Here is a 24685-nt window from a genome sequence, read left to right on the forward strand (position 1 = left end):
CAGCTAAAAAGCAGTGATCAACGTGGTCGCCACCATGACTGGCACTAAGAGCACGGCTCCTCAAACCCTGGACCTTTCCAAGGCACATACATCTCCGAGCGAGGGCAAGCAGTTGTCCTACAATGAGGTCCCGCCTCCTAAAAATAGTAAGCGAAATGACTTCTGGATCCAGCACCAGAATAAGGTTTACCCCTTCGACAAGGAGTGGACTCTTGAACTGCTTCGGCTGCTTTTAGAACATAACATGATCCAGCTGCCGGAGTCCAATACTGCAAAGTCAATTAGGTAGGAGACGAATGAGAGGTACTACGCCTATCACAGGAGAGTAGGCCACCCAACTCACAACAGCTATAAGCTCAACGGCACTATCGAATCCCTTATCAACAAGGGTCAGATAAAGCTCGAAGAGTTGAAGAAAGTGTTTGGGGCAACTGAGGCTTCTCACATAGTCATGATTCAAGAGGGTGACGAGGCACCCATTATCCTCCGTGCATTTTTCTCCATAATACTTGAAGAAGGACTCATCACTCCCAAGCCAACAAGGCAGCCTAAAGTCCTGCATCCAGGGACTGAGAACCTCTAGTATGCATATCACCAAATACAAGGACGTGACGTCAACGAACGCACTGGATTCCACGAACTATTGGAAAAGAAGATGCAGCAGTGCCAGGAAGTTCAAGGCAACCTAGGAGGACACCCTTAAGTCCCTCTTCCACTTGTACGAGAAAACCCCCCGATGCAAGCCAAGAAAAATACTAAACAGGACCCTCTTCGAGGCAATGCTCCAACAAGCCTCGTCACTCCCAAGCCCGCCAGGCAACCAAGGCATCTGGCCCAGGGCACGGAAAACCTCTGGTGCCCATATCCCCACGTATGTGGCCACGAGCTGGAAGAATACTCTGCGTTCGAAGCCAGAAAGGCCACATGGTCTGTGCCATCCTCCTAGAACATTTTCAGGCTGTCACCCGTTCACAAGGAAGTTGCACTACAAGCCCTTCATAAGCATGCACTGAACCCTTCAGAGCCCTCGACCTCTCAACCCTGGGAAGTCTACCATGGTCGAAGTAGGCTCAAATCCCTGAAGCGTGAGGCAATCCACCAAGCTAGGACTACTCACCAGCCCGAGAAGGAAATCCAAACACCCCCTCAGGGACCCAGAATGGGACCACAAACACCTAGGTCAACCCATCGAAGGAATCGTCTTTCTCAGCCACCAGTCGAGGAAGAATTTCTCAGGCTTCTTCCCCCACTGCCAACCTTGCAATACTTCATCCCAGGCGCATCTCGCCTCATCCTTTCGTCCAATCAGGAGAACATTCTTGAGTCACCAAAAGCTTGGGATTCCTCCAATATGGGTGACGACACTAATAGCAACCCACAATGTCAAACTTGGAGCAAGACCTAAAATATCCCCTGAGTACGTCCAATTTCAGTGATGACGTAAAAAGCTGCCCGGAATGTTCTAACTATTCTTCTCCTCCTTCCTCTTCTATTTCCTCTACATGTGCAGCTCAACGTTGCCCAGACTTCGACACTCTAAACACAGAGTTCGGAGGCATCAGCCTCACCCAGCCATAGCAAGAGTGCTTCAGAGAGATGTTGGCTCAAGCCGCTGAATTCTTGAAAGTCGCCGATGCCCTGTCAACCCAAGCAAAGACCGAGTCATCTTCGGTCTCCTGTTCCAAAGAGGCCTGCCACATGATCCAATTTCATGAAGCGTCCTCTAGTTCAGGGCAAACACCAACTGATCTCAGTCAAGAGGTCTGACCCTTTCATTGCCTGGACTAGCCAGAAATTGGGAGACCTCTCCCACACTATGCCCCTCTTAGAAGCCGAGATGTCAGGATCATGGGTTTCTACACTCGAGATCAAAGAAAATCCTTGTGAGTCCTCTGATGAGGAACTTCAGGAAGCTCCAAAAGAGTGGGAAGAAGGCAATCAGGCCACGACCGCCGAGCTTGAAGAGATCAACCTAGGGGATGAGACCGACCTAAGGCCAACTTTTATCTCAGCAAATATGTCCTCAGAAGAGAAAGAAAGTTATATCTCCCTCCTTCAAGCAAATCAGGATTTATTTGACTGGCATTATCATGAGATGCCTGGTCTAGACCCGCAAATTACTCTCCATCGACTCGTCAATGATCCATCAATCAAACCCATAAAGCAGAAATCAAGAAGCTTTAAACCCGACCTCGAGATGCAAATCGATGCTGAAGTGAATAAACTCAGGTAGGCTGGATTCATACGTGAAGTCAAATACCCAAGATGGCTGGCAAATGTCATCCCAGTCAAGACGAAAAATGGTCAAATAAGGGTCTGCATTGACTTTCGTGATTTGAATACCGCCTGCCCCAAGGATGATTTCCCCCTGTCGTTCACCTAGATGCTTGTCGACTCCACGGCTCATTGCCAGATCTTCTCCTTTATGGATGGATATTCTGGTTACAATCAAATCAGGATGGCGCCTGAACATGACGAGGCCACTGCGTTCCAGACCCCAAAAGGTGTCTTTTGCTACACTATGATTCCTTTCGGGTTAAAGAATGCCGGTGCCACGTACTAGTGAGCCATGACAACCATCTTCAAAGACATGATCCACAAGGAGGTCGAGTGCTATGAGGATGACTTGGTGGTGAAGTCTGACACAAAGGATACTCACATACAAGAACTTTAAAAGTTCTTTGAACGACTGCGGCGCTGCCAACTCAAGATGACTCTAAAATGCACCTTCGGTGTACGCTCAGGAAAGTTCTTAAGGTTCATTGTGAGGTACCGTGGACTAGAGATCAAGCTAGTTAAAATCAAGGCAATTCGAGACATGACGTCGCCTCCATGAACTGCAGTCTCTCCAAGGATGGCTTGCCTACATTCGAAGGTTCATTTCAAACCTTTCAAGGCAATGCAGACCCTTTTCACACCCCTTGAAGAAGGACACTCCTTTCTTATGGGATGAAGCGTGCCAAGCTGCGCTTGATGATATCAAGCAGTACTTGTTGAATCCACCAGTACTCTCCACTCCAGTGTTAGGAAGGCCTCTTATCCTTTATGTGACCACCTTTGATGATCACTTAGGGAACTCTTAGTGCAGAACAATGATGGAGGGAAAGAGACAGTGCTCTATTATCTATGCCGCAGAATGCAGGAGCCGAGAAGAATTACCCTCTCATCAAAAAGATGTGCTTAGCCTTGATCTTTGTAGTACAAAAGCTCTGTCATTACTTGCTCGGTCACGAGGTCAAGTTAATCTCCAAGGCAGACCTGGTCAAGTTCCTTATGACCCAGCCATCCTTGTCAGGATGTTTGGCCAAGTAGGCATTATTGCTGATGGAGTTTGACATCACGTATGTATCGTAGAAGGCAGTTAAAGGCCAGGCCCTAGCAGATTTCCTCTCTACTCCCTTCAAAATCTCCCCTATCGAGCCACCTCCCAGAAGAAGAAGTTTTTTGTACAACGCTAATTCGGTCGTGGGAAATGTACTTTGACGGAGCATTCCAGTCTGATAAAGGGGGCGCTGAAGTTGTGTTCTTGACTCCCTCTATCCTTCTCACTTACAGAGGCATTTTCTCATAACGAAGCCGAGTATTGCCCAAGAACTAGACCTGGAGCACCTGAACATCTTTAGTGACTCTGAGCCGGTCATCCAGCAGCTTAAGGGGATTTATGACGTAAGGAAAGATACCCTCAAGCCTTATCATGATACGACTACATCTTATATGGCCCAGTTGGATGATTGCTCCCTGAGACACATCCCTGGAAGGGTAAACTCACAGGCTGCTGCACTCTCAAAGCTCGACGCCACCATTTAATTGTCTTAATCAGGGCACACTTCAGTCTGGGTAAACCGAATGGAGACACGTCGACTTGAGAATCGAAGTTGACGTAGATAATGAGAGGGATGTCTTCCCTGAATGCCCGCCTTACCCATTCAGGACACTTCTTGCAGCCAAATATGTCATTGAGGCGGAGCAAGAGATGCCCCAAGATAAAGAATCTAAGGTCAAGAAGCAAGAGCCCGAATTCTTCAACCCGATGTGTGCACAGGTTGAACAATTCGAAGATTGGAGGGAGCCGATCATGGACTTCATAAAGCATGAAAGGCTACCTCAAGATCGGGCGAAATGCAACGGCATACGATGGAGGTCTACCAAGTACACCCTTCTCAACGGTGACATTCTCTTCTGTCAGTCATTTGAAGGAATTCTCCTGAGATGCATCGTTAAACAAGAGGCAAGCAAAGTACTCGAAGAAGTGCATTCGGGTATCTACAGCCTGCATCAGTCCGACCCGAAGCTCTACAAGCGCATATGCAGACTCGGCTATTATTGGCCTTCAATGGTGGCTGACGCCCAAAACTATGCTAAGAGATGCCAAGTGTGCCAAATTCACTCAAGCCTCATTCATTAACCCTTAGAGCCTCTCCATCCCACAGTGACATCATGGCCCTTTTCCCAGTGGGGTATGGATATTGTGGGACCCATCGACCCTCCTTCTACCTTGGGTCATGCCTTCATCCTAACAGTGACAAATTACTTTTCCAAGTGGGCTAAAGCGATCCCCCTCAATCAGGTTCCAAGGACTGCGGTAGCTAACTTTGTGCATCACCACATCATCTATTGATTCAGGGTTCCAAACTGAATAATATTTGATAATGGGCCCCAGTTTAGAAGCCATCATGTTGATCGCCAAGCCAACCCGTTCAGCCTCGAGTGGAAGTACTCGACTATGTACTACCCTTGATCCAACGGTTTGGCTGAGGCATTCAACAAAACTTTGTGCGGGGTGTTTTAGAAGTCAGTTTCGAAGTCAAAGAAGAATTGGCAGGAGAAGTTGCCTGAAACTCTGTGTGCCTATGTCACCACCAGCCAAAATGCTACAAATTCCACTCCTTATTCCCTGGTCTATGGCGGTGAGGCGGTCTTATCCCTCGAGGTTCAAATACCTTCACTCTATGTCGCTATACATCAGGGATTGACTAAAGGTGAGAGGGTCAAGCTTCGTTACCAAGAGTTGGATTCCCTTGACGAAAAGAGACTCAAGGCCCAGCAGAACTTCGAGCTCAATCAAGGAAGAATGAAGAGATCCTTTGACAAGTCTATCAAAATTCGCTCATTCGCTCATGGGGATCTAGTCTTAGCAGTCAAGAGACTGATTGTCATGCATGGGCACTGTAAAGGAAAATTTGAACCCAAGTGGGAAGGTCCGTTCATAGTAAAAAAGGCCACGCCAAACGGGGCCTATGTATTGGCAAAATCGGATGTAGGAGAGGCAATGCCCCCCATTGAAGGGATAGTCAGGACTAGTGACTTTCAACACTCATATCACACTCGTCCAAGGTCAGATCAAGCCTAAATTTTGTGAGCATATTTGTCTCATCAAGACGAGCATTTCGATATGTGGCACACCTCAAAATGATTCCCGAGCACGAACAAAAGCTAGAGAGAAGTTGCTGATTCGTGAATAACGTGCAAGAAAATCAGTAACACCATGCCTTGCTCAAGCGACCAAATCATGCCAATCGCGAACCTGATTGTCACGAGACCAATTTCATCATGTGCGTAAGGCTTAGGGTATCTCTGACCCAAACGCTGTCCATGATGAACGGTTGGATTTTGCATACCAATCTGACGAAGTGACTATGAATTTTGCCGCCAGAATTCCAAATTCTGGTCAAAATTTCAAAGTTGCAAACCCTTCTACCGAACACGGAATCGAGCTGCGTTTGTTACCCCGCGATCATGATGGCATGCTCAATATATTCCAGTGAAGAAATCACATAAAAACATAAAGGAACGAGCACATAATCAATCCGAAGTTTCATTCATTCAAATTTCAAGTCACATGATTGTGCCCTAAAAACACGATCCATGGCTCGAAGTTGGTATCAAATCGATCATCTTGCCGAGCCCTACATGGAAACAATCATCTTTCAATAAACTGGGCATCAGAACGACCTCGGATCATCTATGCAAGATCACGCAAGTTCTAGGGCAACACAGGGACTTTTGGAATTCCACAAATTGTTAGGAATGGACAAATCTGTCATTTTGTACTTTTTTCTAATTTCTTTTAATTTAATTTAATCTTAATTTTCAGCAATTAGAGTTATTTTTTATCATCCATCCATGTTTGGGGCAATTTCTATATATACATTGTACCATCATTTTACACAAAGGACTCAATCCCTCACAAAAGAGAGTTTTTACTTAATACAGTTTCTCTTTCTTACCATTATCAGGTCACATTTGGAGAGAGTTTTTACTTAATACAGTTTCTCTTTCTTACCATTGTCAGGTCACGTTTGGAGAGAGTTTTTACTTAATACAGTTTTTCTTTCTTACCATTGTCAGGTCACGTTTAGAGAGAAAGAGCAAGGTGAGAGAAAATTTTGATCGGTACCCCTAGACTTGAGGTAGATCTTCGCCTTTTCTTTTCTTCACTCGCTTATTCTTCTTACTCTTCTTCTTCTCTTTCTTCTTCCTCTTCCCCGTCTGAGTCCCTCTCAGAGACCATGCACAGCAATGGCAGTGTCGTGCATGCCTCTTTGGTGGTCTCACAGGTCGCACATGGCTATGGCAGTGCCATGCAGGAGCTTCTCTCTTCTTTTGTTCTCTCTCCTAGCGAGGCGTGTAGACGGTGCCCATCGCCATCCGCAGATGTACCCTCGACGTCTCAGTGAAGAACACAGACGGCAAAACTCGTTGCCGCTTGCAGGGGACTTTCTCTGTTACGCGTCTAGTGCAGACGGTGATACCTATTGCCGCCCACTAAAGGTCTCGGCAAAACCTGTCACTGTCCGCAAGCTTCCTTCGCGTGCTCAGTGCTCATCACCGTCTGTGAGCCTCCTCTGAGCGTTTGGTGCTCATCGTTGTTCCTCCTACGTTCCACGCCTATCAACGTGCGCCTCATGAGAATTATCATTACATGCTCCATGAGAGGCTATCGCCGCCCGTGTAAGGGCGTGTTCCCTTCTCATAATGCCAACGGCGATGCTCATTGCCGCCTGGGCTTTTCCTCCTTTTGCCTCCTCGTTCTCTTTCTCTTCGTCCCCTTTTCTTCTCTTTACTCTTTTCTTTCCTCACTTGACTGAGGGTAGACTTAGCGTAGTGCCGCCATATCGCTCTCGGTTTAGAGTAGTATTGTCGTCGTGCTGGTCTCGAGAACCATGCCTGTCTTACTATCACTCCGAGTCGGTAGCTTTCCAACCGTCATGCTAGTCTCGCCCTTTTATCAAGTTTTCTTCTCCTTTCTCTCTTTTTTGGAACCTTATGTTTCATCACTCCCTCATATGAGCATACAATGCATTAAGACAAGGGTAGGTCTCTTCGACCCACTTATCTCGTCAATTAACCATAGAAGTGTTGTGTAGAAAGTAAGACGATTACAAGTCAAGGGAGACGATTTCGAACCAGCTAAAATAGCTGGGGGGCTTCCTTCGTGATCTAAGAGGGCACCCACGTGAGCTAGCCCGAGTAAATCCCGAACCTATCTTAAACTCTGCTCTCATCGGTTGATATACCTATTGCTTGTTCTTGAGCAAGGTTCTGAGTGAGCGATCTCAAATCTCGGGTTCACTAAAACCCGAGATACATGCCGCCAGGTCATCTAGATCTCGAAGGCGAGATCGAGACAACTAACCAGTCACAAGTGGTTAGAACTGAGAGGAAGGTGGGACATGTAGGAGAACATCAGAGAAAGAGAGAGAAAGCCATCCAGCAAACCCTAGACCTAGCTTTAAGCCACACTTAGACCAAGATAACAATTCAACCAAGCCAAGGCTTGGTCAAAACTTGAAGAGTGTGATTGTCCTTATTCCTTTTCACCTTTCTACATTTATTTTATGTATTTTTTTATTTTTATTAGATTAAATATGTTTTATTACATTTTATATTGTATTTCGTGCTTTTGGATCGATGCTCGCTCTGTCAATGATCTGAGAGTGGATTTATTTGTTTTTTAATAGATCTGGCCTCAGATCAGAATTTGATTGTCCCGACTATCTCTATCATTTTTTTAAAAAAATCAATTTATAGTATTCAGATCTGAGGGATCTTCTTCTGGAGATCTCTCCGATTTTGCACTGTAAACATGAGTATATAAAAGCGTGGGATTTAATATTTTCATACCAAAATCCTACTTGTATACACAGCTGGTTTTCACCGTTCAGGATAAAAAGCCGACGAGATATCCCAAAGTGGTTTAAAAGCTGGTTTTATACATGAAGACCTTTGCCTGATATACTTCTTGGTTCCATTAAAGAATCAAAAAAAAAAAAATTTGAGTTTAATAAAAATGCTGGAAAAACAGACACAGAATTATATTTATGGATTTTATGTGAAATCTCATGGATTATGAGATGGGAATATGTTATAAGCGACGATAATGATAGGTGAGATTATATCCCAAATCTTGTTTTATATTAAATGGTAGGATATTTTCACCACCATACAACTTGTCCCAAATAAAATCACCCTTAAAAAGGATGTCCCAGTTAATTTGACTATTATTAGTGAAGCAGATGAATTACTTAACTACTTAAATCAAGTAGAAACAAAACACATTTCCAAAGTTGAGCTTAAAAGAAGGCTCTCAATGGCCTTACGAGAAGAAGAAGACAAAATGTCTATGTCCCAGCAGGATGACGAAAACTAGAACGAAGAAGGCTTCGATCCAGACTACTTTGAGCCTTTCACATCACAATATTGTTCTAGATAAGGGAAGGTCGGACTCCAATCAATCCAGGACATGTGCCCCGATAGTACTTGAAAAATCACTGGGAAAAAGACAAAGGAATCTACTTTTTCACAAAAAACACTGTAGAAGTTACTATAGCAACGATGAATGTAGCAATTTCACTATTCAGTCACTATAGACCTTTTTCAGTCACTGTGCGGACTTCAAAATAAAACGAGTCCACGGACAATCTATTGTACGAATTTCAAACTAATTCAAGTCTACCGACACGATGCGGACTTCAAACAAGTTCAAGTCCACCGATAATAAGGGTCTATAAAAGGAGGGACTTCCTCTTCAGAGAGGCATCTCAAGATTTCTAGAAAATTATAGTCTTCTCTAGTAGGAATAAGAGAAGGCTTAGGAGTGGAATGCCTGGAACTATTTTTTCCCATGTTTATGTATTGGGCTAAAGCTTCCTTCTTACCTTCGGGATTACTAATTTTATCAATCAGGTCGATAATTAGATTTTTTTCTTTTGTGAGTGTATCTAAGCTCAACCCATTCATATTAATAATGGCTTTATAAATATTACAGTGACAAGAGTCACCCTGATTTTGGTTGTCATCATCATTCGAATCGGGGTCAGAACTTGAAAGAATTAATTCTTCATCTTCAATTTCTCTGATTAACATCTCTTCACCAGATTCAGAAGAGCTATCCGATGATTCTAATTTTAGTAAAATATTGTATAATTGTCTTTTAATACTATATTCAATTCCAAAGGAATTAATCTTCTTTTTTACTCTGTATTTGTTTTTATAATGTCCTACTTTACCAAAATTAAAACAAACATGTATTTTTCTTTTTCCCTTTTTTTTAAAAGATTCACATTTCACAAATTTTTTATAAACTTTTCCTTTCCTTTTAGAAGACTGGTCCCTCTTCGATGATGATTTATACTTCTTATACTTTTCACCACTCCAAGATTTTTCTTTATAATGTGAACTAGATGGTAAAAGAGTATTATAACCAAACAATTCACAAAAATCTCTAAGTTTTTTTTTGCCTGTCATTCTTTGTTTATCTAATTGTCTTCTAACTTTGAGATATATGCACATGGCAAGGCATTCGGCGCAAATCTCAGCTGATAATTATCCAAATGTATATTGTGAGTATGGTATAATACCATTGTACTTGTTTTTAAGTCTGGTCTTGACTTTTTCATCAAAAAGATTTGGAAGTCCTAAACTAAAATTTTCTTTCCAATGATCTGATTTGCTATCTTCTCTTGACAAAAGTCTCAAGTAAAAAACATCTTTATACCATTTAAAATGAGATAGGATTGGACATCAAAGATTGCATTATAAATCTTTTGACGAGCGGCTAGAAGTGCAGTACTACCTACAAAGTGGAGTGTAATTGTGTAGGTTAAAGTGTTTACTGCATCTCCTTCATCTACTATGGTTTCTTGAACTTGTCCTGGGCCTATTTCTGTTTTAACAACCCATTTTTTAGTAGTATTTAAAATCTGATTTCGGGCAGATTCGTCCAAGTAGAAATCCCACCATCCTCGAAGCCATCCAGTAAATCCACATACAATAGCCTTAGTAATTTCGTGGTCTTTATTACCACTAGCTTTACAGGCAATAGCACATATGGTCATGTGCTTCATTAAATCAAGCACTTGTGCTTCAGAAAAGCCATCTATATTCCAATTTACAATGAACTTTCTGAATAAGTGATTGAGCTTGCGACAAGGTCTTCTTCTATTTCAAGATCTACAGGAGTAGGCCTAGGATAATACATCCTGGTTTGGGCTACAGGCCTAGTTTTTCTTCTATAATCAATTTTATTTATTTTTAGGCTTTCTGTTTTAAAAGAATGTTTTATATCCATTATTTCCTAATTAGTGTACTGATTGTTTTCTTGTACAACATTTACTCCTTTTTCTTTTTCAATGATCTTTAATACTTGAAGTTTTTTAACCAATTCATTTACAAGTTCTTGATTGCCTCCTTTCTTTTTCATTCCTTGTAAATTAAATTTCCCTGCGTCTATAATAGGAGGAGGCTTCAATATATATATATATATATATATATATATATATATATATATATATATATATATATATATATATATATATATATATATATATCCCTTATTAAAAAAATGTTTTGAGGTCCACTCTAAGTTTTTATATTTTCATTTTGAGTCTATTTTCCAAAAATATTTGAGAGAGAAACTCCATGGGCATGAAGAGAAAAATATTATTAGGGTCATCATGAATTTCTATAATCTGATATGTTTTTATGACGTGAATGTCACTTATTTATCTCCATGTGAAAAATATTATTTGGGATTCAAACTGTGATATTAAATTTTGGTTTGGAGTCAAATTTTCAATAGAAGACGTTTGAGGGAAAAACTCGATGTGGTTTGACAAAAAGATTTTTATTATGAAGGGATTCTAATCCTGATTTTTTGCTGTATGAATTGTGTTGTGACGTAAATGTTACCAGTTCACTGAATGGTGTGATTTGGGGATGTTACCAACTATAATTTTGTACTTTTGAGTCTATTTTAATACTAAAACAAGTTGGAGAGAGAAATTCTCTGTGAGTTGAGAGATCGTATTTTCATCTTCTATTCTACAGTAAATTGAAATGTGTCACATTTGGGTACTCCCTTGATTGGAAGCATTTTTAGGGTCATTCTTAGTTTCATAGTGTATTCTTGATATGATTTATGATAGTAAAAACTTCAAAGAGATGTCATGAAATATTAGGGGGATATGACACCATATGTGAAGGGTGCTCAGTCTGGAAATTGGGAAAAGAAGAAGTATATACAATACATGTAAAAGGATCTTGTTTCCCCTTTGTTTCGGGCAATGAAAGAAGCAACTTGATTAAAGAACTTCCTTGAGTTGCAAAGATATGACCCCATGTGATGAGGGTGCGTGAGATATCTTCTACGATAATGAGTCCATGATTCATAATGCTAATACAGACGACGTAAAAAAGGACTACGAATGAGATCAAAGCAGCAGGAAGAGAGACTTCATGACTCCCACAAAGGCTACATACACGAATCCTTAGTGAAAGGAATGATGGCAAAGGAGTTCATCAAGTTATCTAATGAGCATAAGAGACAATAAGTGAGAAACACTTGAGAATGAGATTGTAATGGGGGAAAGAGAATGAGGGTGAGTTATTGAAAGGCCTTCAAAGGCCAAGTGGGAGATGTTGGGGTTATATGGTCATTCAAAGGTGGAGTTATATAGCCAATTAAAGGCCTTATGAGAACATTTACTGAAATCGTATCTGGTGATATGTTGGCTCAAGTGGGAGTGTGGTCCAGTTTGGACTATGAGGCATTATAAATGGTGAGAATAACTTGAGCGTTAACTAGCCATGGCTCAAGGTGATGTCTAAAGCCTATACCCTGGGCATTTTGTGCACAACAGGTTAGGGTTTCAATATAGGGTTATCCTTGCTAAGGTTACAATTGTGCCCATGGTGGTTGGCCAGGGGATTAGATGTGACTCATGTGTGTGATGGTAAGGGCCAAAGTCCTCATCATTACCATCACATACCATGTATACTAGATAGTCGTTCAGGAAGTAATCATTTGGATGACGGTATGTGTTGTATACATGTGCTGAAGAGATGACTCCCTACAACACTGGGCTGTGTTAGAAGGACCCATGAAGCATAGTGTCGGAATGGAGCACAGACTTGTCCTCAAGGAGTGACATGTAATCCATGGACTAGGTTCGTGTCTCCTTTATATATTGGCTGACTTTGATAGTCCATGAACCCCTTCGAAGGGTTGTGGGCCATAAAGGGATTTATTAAGATTGCATACAAGGTTCTCTTTCCCTTTCTCCTCAAATTTTTTCTTCTAAATCCCCATTTAGAAAGGCTGTTTTGACATCCATTTGATGAACCTCAAAGTCAAAATGGGCCGTTATAGCTACAAGGATTTGGATGGATGGAAATTTTGCAACAGAGGAAAAGGTTTCCTCATAATCTATCCCTTCTTTCTGGGTGAAACCCTTTGCAACCAACCTAGCTTTATATTTTTCTATTTTCCCTTCAAAGTTCAACTTTTTCTTGAAAATCCACTTACAACCAATGGCCTTACGTTTTTCACGTAGGGGTACTAATTCTCATACATAGTTTTAGTTAATGGAAGCATACTCATCTTTCATGGCTTCTACCCTGTATTCCCTTTCAGGACAGGTCAAGGCTTCTCAGTGAGTTCTAGGTTCTGAAATCTAGATCTTCCTCAACTTTATCAAAATATTCTTCAAGGTAGACAAAATGTTCTAGGTAAAGAGGTGGTCAACTGACTCGGTTACTTCGTCTTGGTTCAAGTAAAGATTCACTTTCTATAGGGAGTTCAGAATCAAGTTGGGTTGGTTTGGAAGTTTCAAATTTAGGGTCTCGAACTACATCCTTGTTTTGGGTCTCCTCATAAAAGTCGGCTTATTTTCTACTCACCCTTGTTTCAAGGAACTCTTCCTCGAAGAAGTGAGCATCACAGCTTTCAATAACCACACATGTTTCAAGGTTGTAGAATCGATACCCATTACCATGATCTAGGTAACCAATGAAATGGATTTGACAGTGTTTGGGTTGCAATTTGGTTCTATTTTGATGTGGGATAAGGACATGGGCTGAGCAACCCCAAACTTTCAGGTGTTCAAGGGAGGGAGTATGACTTGTAAAAATTTCATGAGGAGTAAGTGGGGCAGCTTTTGTGGGAGCCCGGTTAAGGATATAACATGCTGTTAATACGACTTCTCCCCAAAACATCAATGAGAGATTTGCATGCCCCATCATACTCCTTACCATTTCCACTAAGATCCTATTCCTTCTCTCAGCTACATCATTTTGTTCAGGAGTATAAGGCATTGTGTACTGATGGATGATCTCATTTTCAATGCACAATTCTTTGAAAAGGTCAGATGAATATTCCCCCCCTATCGGTTTTGAGGACTTTAATTTTTAAGTTGGTTTGGTTCTCTACCTGGGCCTTATATTCTTTGAATTCTTTCTAGGGCTTCTAATTTTGTAAGAATAAAGTACACATGGCCATATCACGAGTGGTCATCTATAAAAGAGATAAAATATCTTTTTTCACTTTTGGTGATCATATTCATAGGTCCGCATATGTCACTATGAATGATTTCCAATACGCTAGTAGCTCTTTTTGCCCTAGTGGTATTTTTCCTTATTAGTTTTCCTTGCACATAAGACTCGCACACTTTCGATAAATTTCCCTTATAATTTTGAAGAATCCCGTCCTTTTTTAATCTTTTCCTTTCGTTTGATATTAATGTGTCCTAACCTCATATGTTATAGGGTAGCATTTAATTCATTAGGGGATGAGACATAAGCAACGCTCTCTTTTATTTCAATAGTAAATAGCCCGTCTACAAGTCATCCAGTCATGATCTCATCTTTCCCCTTCTTGACCATCACTTTCTCCCCAATGAAAGTGGTTATGAATCTAGCCATAGACATCTTAGGAACTGAAACTAAGCGCTTTCTCATATCAGGAGCATAAAGTACTTGTTTTAGGATCAAGGTACTCCCACTCTTTAGTTTCAGTACAAGATCTCCAACTTCAAGTACATCAGTCTTCTGATTTCCTCCCATATAAATATGCTATTGTCTTGGCCCCATGGGAGTGAAAGAATGATAACCTTCCTTAGTGTTTATAACATGGGTCGTAGCCCCTAGTCAAGACACCAAGAAGCTCCCTTGGGGTCAACTAGCATGGACTCGAAAACCACACATGTCAATTCCTTGTTAGTTCCACTAGATTTGTTGAACCGACAACTATTGGCTATCTGGCCCACCTTCTTGCAAATAAAACGAGTTAGAGTCTCTCTCTTTGCTCCCTTATTTTCAAAATCTCTTCTTTTGAAATATCTTTTCTTCTCAAAAGTATTTCTTCCCTTTCCTTTTTTAAATTTAAAAGATGGTCGAGATTTTACCATATGCACAGTATCCCTTGGGGTTTGCCTTGAACTCCTCCTTTCTTCTTCAAATTTGATGGTTGTGATGAGTTCCTCCAATTTGATACCTTTCTTCTAGCACAGATGGAAGATATGAAAGTCTCCCATGAATTAGGAAGAGAATTCATTAATGAATCACTTGCATAGATTCATTAAGCTTCATACATGTATCTTCCAAATCTCTGACTAGCGCACGAAACACGTGCACATGATCTGTAAACTTGGTACCTTCTACTATTTTTAAATCATTGTACCTTATCGTAACCATAGTTTGCTTCATGAGAGAAGGTTCAGCATACTCTCTTTCAAGTTTATCAAAAATCTCACTTGCAGTATAGATTGACTTGTACTCAGAAGCATACGAGTCAATCATGGCACATAAAAGAATGTACTTGCATCTCAAGTTCCTCCTCTTCCAATTGGCGTACTCATCTTTGATTATTTGAGATGAGTCGTCAGTTGGACGACGAGGTCGGTCCTCAAAGAGTACCTCATGCAAGTTTTCTTCATAGAGCACAAATTTGATTTTTCTTTTCCATGAAGCAAAGTTGATCCCATCAAACCTTTCGGTTTTCAGGATCTCAGAGATGGAGGTACGAACAGCCATATATTTCTATTCTCAAGCAAAAATAAGAAAAGACTCTCAATGACAATCAAGTAAAACTAGCTTTGATACCAATGAAAGAAAGACCTATGTGATCTTTAGCTGAGAGAATACAATTTTTTTTTAAAAAAATAATAATAATCACCCCTTATAATTTTGGCAATAAGATCACTCACAAACGATCTTATTACAAACAATAGAAATTCCAAAAAAAAAAAATCTCAACTATTTGATGCCATTCATATAACCTAATATTGTGCTTGAGAATATAAAATAAAAGAACTTAACAAATAAAAGAAAAGATGCCGGAGATTACATCAATCGGGTTTTTTACACCACACACCGAGTCACCACATCCAATGGCATGGGATCTGTGGTCTAGCTTCAATCTTGAATCGAGATTGCTGATTTCAGCCAAACTAGATAATCACCCCTTAAAAACTCTACTAAAACTTTAACCCCCAATATTAACTTAGATCAACTTCGATCTAGAGAGGAGAGAGAGTACCACCTAAAATTTGAAGAGAGCAAATTAGAGAGAAAAAGATGGAGGAGATAGAGTGGGGCATGCCCCTCTAGGAGAGAGAGAGAGGCTATAGGAGAGAGATATCATATTGAGATTGGGGAGGAGAGCACCCCTATTTATAGTGAATATTTAAGTTTAGGGTTTCTTATGGTTTTTTCATAGTTTACCTCTTTCATGAGATTGAATCTAGACAGTTGACCAAGATGACTTGTGGGGTGAGAGATCTGAGCCATCCATTCCATATAGGCCATCAACATTATGGAAGGTGCTTGGACCATTATCCCCTTCGCGTTAAACCATTTTCCCATCAATATATTTAAATAAAATAAATATCATGCATTCTATAAAATTGCATGATCCATGTCACATATTCCATAAAGATATGTCAAATAATATCAAGTAGATAAATACTACCAAATATGAATAAGATAAGATCCATATCAATTCAAATTGACTATATCTCTTTAAAACAAACTTGCTACAAAATAGATTAAAGTCATGGTCAATATATCCCTTCCAAGATTTGACTACATGCCACAAATCAAACTAATATTATCTTAAAAGCAAACAAAAGAATCCAAACAGGGTGGGGGGTGCCACCCTTTTGTGGCACATGTGGGCCCCCACCCACATGCCACATGGTGGGCCCATGTGCACTATAGGCCCCCATGGAATTTCAAAAAATATATATATTATTTTAAAATTTGAATAAAATAATTTAAAATATATTTGAATTTTTATAACTTTGTAAGAACAATAACTGTATTTTTATAAGTCCAAAAATCACAAATAAAATATTGAGATATTCATAAAAATTCAAATAATAAAACTAAAATCATTTCAATAATAAAATGAACACAATTAAATTAATATGATGGGAAAATGATCCATATGGTTTTAGGAATCCAATCTGTAATAACGGGGTACTCCACCTTCAACTGTGGACTACAAACCACCCTAGCTTTATCGAATCGACCAAGTGTTTCCCATGACCCATAGTCCAAACAGGGGCTCATTAGCGGGTCACCAAAGTCAGGTCGATGAATCAAGGGGTCGCAATCCCAGTCTGTGGATTACAGGTCCTCCCCTAATGACGAGTCAAGGTCACCACGACTTGATGTGACCACAGCTCTATGGTGCATAGGGGTATCTCTCACACAGGCATACGCTTCGCCCAAAGGTGGATATCTGGCTTTTCCGAACGATCTATCAATATGCATGCCGTGTGATGGAACATGGATGAGGTTTTGGCTCTCATCTCAGTAGGCTTACCATCACACACAAGGGTCACACAGTCCTTCGGCTCACTCATCTAGGCATAAACTCCGACCTCATAAAGGGCTAACCCAAAACCCTCCTCAATTAAGTATTTATGCCCAGGTACCTTGGGTTTTCCAACCGTCTGGCCTAGATCGATAAGCACAGTCTGGTATAAAAAAATATCATTTGCTTAGTATAGTCCTCGAAGGACCACACTCCCACTAAGTTTATGTTTCACTATAAAAGTATTTCAATACACACTCATAAGGCTTGAAGGGCCACATAAACCCAACAACATAGCGTCGGAATGGAGCATAGACTTGTCCTCAGGGAGTGACATGTAATCCATGGACTAGGATCGTGTCTTCTTTATATATTGGCTGACTTTGATAGTCCAGAAGCCCCTTGGAAGGGTTATGGGCCATGAGAACTTTTGGGTCAGTTTGAGAAGGTGCAGTGAGATATGATTTATAGAAATAATGGAGTCCTCAATATATTTGTTATATTTTTAACTTTTTTGATCCAAATCCCATCAAATCTTATTAAATATGTTTAGTTATGCTTTAATTATATTTTAGATAATTAAAATAAATTTTTAGACCTCTCTGGATATTTTATTTTAATGAAAAGAGATTTTTAAGTGAAGAAAAATCAATTTTTTGGATTTATTTTAATCAGAGAGCAAAATAAACTATTTAAAGGTTTTCTAAAACTCATTTTAATATTTCAAAAAGTTTATTTAGGTGTGGGGCCCCATTGGGACATTGGACCCACCATTCGAACCCATTTTGTGGCCACGTGGGGGCCACATGGCTCTGCATGTGTGGAGCACCACGCTCCCTCCTTTCTTTTTTGTGTGGCTCGTGTGCTAAGCCACCTTCTTAATTGGAAAAATAAAGGAAAATGTTATATAGATAATTTGATTAATTTTAAATAGGAAAGTGTAGAGATTAATTAAAATTGATATGCAAGAATATAGTATTTTCTCTACACTATAATTGATGCGAATAAAGTTATGGAAACTGGGAGATAATGGTTCCATCTCATTCTTTTTAATCATGATGGCTTATCTAAAGAATGAATGGATGATATATCTTCACCTCATAGGTTTCCATGATCAAAGGTCAAGATTGAGTCTCATAATGATGGCAAAAACCTAACCCTAAAAACCCTAGTCTCTATACTATAAATACTATCTATGGGGGGGGTCTTTCCTCTACACCTCTTTACTAGCCTTCTCTCTCTCTCTCTCTCTCTCTCTCTCTCTCTCTCTCTCTCTCTCTCTGAACCCTTGGGAAGTCACACCTCTCTCTCTCTCTCGCGCTCTTTCTCTCTCAACTTAGCTTAGGGTTTAATTTGTAGAAGGTAGAACCCTGAGGAGGGCACACCCAAGCCACAAGGGTGGCACAGATTTGCTCTTGTGTTGAGCTTTGATCAAAGTCCCATCCCAATGTCATGCTTTGAAGAGGTTTCGCCTAAGCTTGTCGAGTTATGAGATAAGGCTAGACCGAGATATCGTGCGAGACCTGGTGTGAAGTGTACAAAGTCCTTGGGGGTAACCAGAGGCAAGGTATTTGGTAATTCTAATTGCTCCATATTTCTTGATTCTTCATGCATTTTATTTTTTTAGTATTATAAAGAATTGTCATGGTATGTAAGAGAAGATCCTAGGTTGTATTAGGGTATATTTAATGAATAAAGTTGTACTTTTGGACACTTGTAAGTGTTCTAATGAATAAAAGAAAGGGCGACTCCAAAGAGAGCTTGACAATTTAGTGTGCCACAACAACTATGACAAAGGAGAGGTAAACTCTTGCACTCGTGCCCAGTTTGAGCCCACTTTACAGATGTTTGCTGGTCCTTCGAGGATCACCAACCATAGAGAGGGTTATATGTCGAAATGAAGGTGCTATGTTGGAATATCAGGGGCCTAAATAGCGAATCACGCAACAGAGATGTACTTTCTGTTTGCAGAAAGGAAAGACCTGATCTCTTGGTGATTCAGGAAACTAAAATGGAGGCCCCAACCTTCCACACAACTAGATTGGTTTGAGGAAACAGATCTTTGGATTTTGTGGGTGTTGATGCTTCAAGCTCCTCAAGTGGTATATGGATGCTTTGGGACTCATTGATTTTGTCTGCTATCCAAAATGCTCCTAGACACATCTCTATTTTGTTTCAAGGGCCTTTAGGACCATGTCTCTTGGTGTTTATCTATGGTGTATGGTCCTAACAGAATCGATGAAAGAACTGCCTTTTTTTATGAACTATCTAATATTCAGGTTAATTTAAATTTACCATGGTTTGTTTATGGAGATTTTAATGCTATTAGATGGCCAAGTGAATCTTCATCTTCTCCGCCTATTTCTCCTTGTATGCATACTTTTGAAAATTTTATTCGGCAACATGAATTGATTGATCTTCCTTCAATTGGAGCTAACTTCACTTGGTGCAATCATAATTTGCAAGATCGAGTTTTGACAAGGTTGGATAGGTTTCTAATTCTGAATTTGTTATTCGATTTCCAAGTATTCGTGTGGAAGCTCTTCTTAAAATATCTTCAGATCATGTACCCTTCTACTTAATTCTAATGGATTTTCATTTGGACCTTCCCTTTTTTGATTCAAGTTGTCTTGGCTGTCAGAGAGATCTATGTTCAGCTTAGTAAAAGAATTATGAAAAAACACAAAAATTAAAGGTTGGAAAGGGATTTCAATTATAAAAAAATTACAACTTCTGAAACAAAACATTATTATTTGGAGGAGAAACGTTTGGGGAGATCTACAATAAAAAATTGGCAAAGCGAAAAATCACATTGGAGAGATAGATAATTTGTAGTTTATGGGAGGATATCTAACCCAAAATCAAGTCAAAGATAGAAGCTTATTGGTGGCTTCATACAAGCAATTGCTTAGATTGGAAGAGATTCATTGGAGGCAAAGATCATGTGTGAAATGGTTGAAGGAAAGGGATAGAAATACGAGATTTTTTTATATTATCGCTAATGCTAGAAAAAGAGGTACTCTCCAAAATCTTAGAATTGAAGGGTTATATTGTGGTAATGGACTGGATGTTGAAAAGGTTGTGGTTAACTACTTTAAGAAGGCCTTTGCGACAAAAAGTGAACTTGGCCTTTCTATCCAAGATCTTCCCTTTACTAAGCTACCTCTCGAACAAGCCAAGTGGTTGGAAAGGAAATTTGAAGAACAAAAAGTCAAAGATGCAGTATTTGACCTTGGAAGAGATAAAGCTCTTGGGCCAAATGAATATCCTATTGCCTTCTTTCAAAGTTTCTGGGATACCTAGAACGATGATACATTTCAATTATTAGAGGAGTCTTATTCTAGAGGAAGAGTTAACGTTGCAATGAATTTCACATTCATTGCTTTAATTCCAAAGAAAAATGATAAATATAGTCTTGACGTGACCTATTTCTAATAAACTAAAACCTACACCTGTCTTGATCTTGCCTGGATTTACATAACTACATTATGCAATTTATCATTACGCAATTTACGTTAGATAAATTACATAATTTATGTGTAAGTTGCATTATGTAACTTATATTATATGTCATTGCATATAACGATTATGTGTTGGGCCCTAATACTACGACCTTGGTGGTTAGTGCCTTGATCTCACCCCCAGGTTGGGATGACCTGGTGGCACGTGTCTCGGGTTTTAATGAGAACCCGAGACTTGAGACCGCTCTCTCGAGAACTGTGCAAAGAAGACATAGGCAGGAGTACCAAACGATGAGAGGGGAATTAAGGTCATGAGGTGGGACTTACCTCACGTGGGTCTGTGACACGCTCGGGCTAGCTAGCATGGGGCCCTCTTAGATCATGTCATAATGTTCCCCGGGCCTGTGGCCGGTTTGGAATCGCCTCCTTTGACCTGTTTTCTCCTTTCCTACAAACACACACACACACATCAAAGATATAGACGTGTGGGTCATAGGGAACCACCTTGTTACAGGGTAAGTGCACAGATACGTGTGTATGCTCAAGAAAGAAATAGAAAAGAACATAGGAGAATCCGTATCAATTCAACAGCCTCATGATGTCTTCTTGACAAGGGATTCTTGTTACATATTTTACAAGAATGAAATAAAAAAGGGGAAGATATAGATAAAAAGTGTTTGTCTTTGAAAGAGAGAGGAAGAGAAATAAGAGAGAAGGCTAAGGTCAGCTTAAGTCTCGCTAAACCTTTCAAAGAGACAAAAAAGAATGGGAGAAGAGAAGAGAAGAAAAGAGATAAGAGAAGTCAAAGTGAGTGAAGAAGTTTGACCAGGCGGCGAGGCTGGCACTGTGGCAAGACTGGCGCGGTGACTGATTCAGCGTGGTAGTTAGACGGGAACGGTGATATGGACCGCCACGACGACTAAACTACTCAACGACAAAACCAGCACACCGGTCTGTCTGACACAACATCTAGTCTGACATGGCAACTAGACAGGCACGGTGACTCAGACCGGTACGACGGCTAAACTGCTCGATGACAAGACGAGCACGAGCACAACCTGCCCTTTAGTCAAACGATCGAAGGAAAGAAAGAGGGAAGGTGAAGACTAGCTCGATTCTCGCTAGGTCTTCCAAAAGAGATGAAAGTGAAATAAGAGTGATGGAAAATGAGATGAAAATAAGGTAGATGAATTAAAATAAAATAAAACTGGAAAATGGAATCATAATTAAATAAATTAAAATAAAATAAAGTGAAGTAAAATAAATAAAATGAAGTGGGGTAAAATAAAATAAAAAGATGGAAGAGAATAAATGAGATGAGACAATTAAAATAAAATAAATAATGAAATAGAATAAGGTATGGTGGGATAAACAAGTGAGATAAAGTAAATAGAATAAAATAGAACAAAAGGGATAAAATGAAGTGTGAATGAAATAAATGAAAGGGAGCGAGTAAAATGGAACAAAACGTAAAGGAGAGGATAGACGAAATAAAATAAGATGGGATGGTGTGAAAATAAAATAATAATAATAAAACGGAGATGGTGCAGATTAGTTAAGAGAGAGAAAAATTTGCTACTCGATTTTTGTGTGAATGAGAAAATGTCGATTATTTACGATAAAGAGGAGGTGCTTTGGCTAGGGGAGAGAGAGAGAGCTGGTTTCATTGGGTTATTTAGGTTCAACGAAATATCGTGAGGGGAGTGAAACGAACTTTATCGAAACAAAACGAAACAACGAAGAAGGGAAAGTGGGGTTTTTTCCATTTGTGGGTTTTTAGAGAGATAAAATGCAGTGAAGGGATGGGGAGTTGCAGAGTGCCGTGTAAGGGGTAGAAGTGGCGAACGACAGGGATGGCGTGGTAGAGTGAGAGAGGGCGGGGCAGAAACGGCAGGGATGGTGCGAGATGGGATGTTGGCCACGAAAAGCTGGAAGCATGGGACGATAGTGGCTGATGAAAGAGAAGGACAGGGAAAGGTGGAGGTTGCGAAATTGGTAGCGGAGGTGGCAGTTGGTCACAGCAGAGATGGCGGAAGAAAGAGGGCAGCAGTGAAGAGGAGATGAGGTGGGAGGCGGGTGGTGATTAGAGAGACAGAGGTGTGGAGACGGTGATTTGGAGACAGTGGTAGCTGTGTGAGTAAATGGGTGAAGAATAGGGGCGTAGATGGTCGCTGTCGTGTGGGTTGTGGTGGAGCAGAGGCGCACGGCAATGGAGAGGAATGCGTCACTGCCGTGTATGGAATATGTTGTGCACGGCGGTGGGGTGTGGGTTGTGCATGGCGATGGGTGGCGGTTGTGCACGGCGATGGGTTGTGGTTGGTCACGCGCGACTATGCGGTGGGTGTTTGGTCAGGCGCGGCGGTGAAAGGGAGGTTTGGTCGCACGCGGCAGTGAAAGGGAGGGGGAGGTTTGGGAAACGGTGGTCACGCGGAACTACAGGGAAAAGAGATAAAGATGGTCGAGGGTGCACAGGGAGCAATTGGACGCAAGGATGATAGAAAAGTAAAAGTTTTTAAGCACACGGCATTGTCGTGCTCGGCTGTGGGTATTGTCGGGTTAGACAAAGAGAGGAGAGAGAAAGAGAGAAAAAAAAAGAGAGAATGAGGGAAGAGAAAAAATACCTTAAGCCTCGGGGTACCGACACAATAATTTCTATTTCTTTCTTTTCTCTCCAAATCGTGACCCAATAGTGAGCAAAATTGGAAACTTTATTCAATCAAAATGGGTCCCTTACAATGATGTATGATATATATAGACTTTCACTCAAACATGGGTAGATTAATCAAAATCTACACTAATTGCTAAAAAATATAATGTATTTGATTTTAAAAATAATTTCTAAAAATAGGGAAAAATGACGATTTTGCCCTTGTCCAACAATACATAAAATTTCAAAGCAGCCCTTGCTGCACCTATGGAACGTGTGTGATTTTTTTTCTAGCCCGATTCGGGGCTGCTCCAACGCCCGTTTGGCCAAAAGATGATCGTTTTCTCGTTGGGCTCGGCATGACAATTAATTTGGTACTAACTTTTAACCACAAACCATGTTTTTAGGGCACGATCATACAACTCGAAATTTGTAGGAAACTTAAAAACTTCATATCTTGATGTATTTTTGTGATTTCTTCATTGAATTGTACTAAGCATGTCGTCACGATCGATTTGCAACAAATGCAACTCGATTTTGTGCCTGAACGAAGATTTTACAATTTTGGATTTTGGCTAGAATTTGAATTCCGCCAGATGGAATTTTATAGCAACTTTAACACCTTCATACCCCAAATCTAACCGTTCATCACACGCAGGGTTCAAACCAGACATAGCCCTGGACCTTACACACTCAATGCAATGGGTTTTGCATCGATCGGGTACGCAAGCGTTGTGATATGGCCGCTCGAGTGGGCCATGCTATTGCTGATTTTCTTGCAACCTTGATCACAAATCACCAACTTCTCATTGGCTTTTCTCCTTGCTCGGGAGTCGTCAAGGATCGTGCCACATATCAAAACATTCGTCTTGACGAAACAAACATGCTCTTAAAATTTGGGGTCGATTCGACTCAAAACAAGAGAGATATGAGTCTTCAAAGTTATTGTTCATGACTGTAAAAACCGGTATCTTTTAATGGAGATTGGTGCAGAGAGTGCGCACAAGAATAGCAAGCGGTCTCTCATTATTCAGTCTTTTGCTCATAACTTTATTTTGAAACATCTGTTTAAGCCGAAATTTGATCCCTAGGGGTTTTCGAATGTGTTGAATCCAATGGCCATGGTCCCACAGCCATTTGACGCTCCGCTAATAGGGTTCAAGTTATAAGGTCCATTTTAGGGTGCTAATAACCAATTTTTTAGAAACTGTTTCTTATTATGCACTACCTTAGACATGTCAGATTGCGAAAAAACTTGGCAGGTGGCCTTTTGAAGTCCTTAGGAACATTTTCACCCATTCTGGGGTAATTATGAGATTGTCGAGAATTCCACTATTAATCAGGGCTTTATTCACCGACTTCTCTTTTATTCCGCATCGGGGACCCAAGGCGCTGAAAAATGTCTTCAAATACTTGGTCTTGTTGTTAATATAATGAGCCTCAATTTTAAGTCTTGTCTTACCCAATGGGTCCCATGAAGGG

General features: G+C 40.5%; 1 long non-coding RNA gene across 2 annotated transcripts in view; it reads right to left on the minus strand.

The window, feature by feature from the left end:
- The window catches only part of LOC148782405 (uncharacterized), a 49996-nt gene extending 27324 nt beyond the window's left edge, over positions 1 to 22672 (minus strand). The window contains exon 1 of one of the 2 annotated variants that reach the window (XR_016053456.1): positions 20884 to 22672. This is a non-coding gene — a long non-coding RNA (uncharacterized LOC148782405). The remainder of the gene's footprint in view (positions 1 to 20883) is intronic. The other variant, XR_016053457.1, reaches the window with a different exon arrangement.
- Positions 22673 to 24685: the final 2013 nt, after the last annotated feature.

This window comes from Amborella trichopoda, chromosome 4 (genome assembly GCF_054954075.1).
Source record: "Amborella trichopoda isolate Santa Cruz 75 chromosome 4, AtrichopodaSantaCruz75HAP2 v2.0, whole genome shotgun sequence".
Classification (NCBI taxonomy): domain Eukaryota; kingdom Viridiplantae; phylum Streptophyta; class Magnoliopsida; order Amborellales; family Amborellaceae; genus Amborella; species Amborella trichopoda.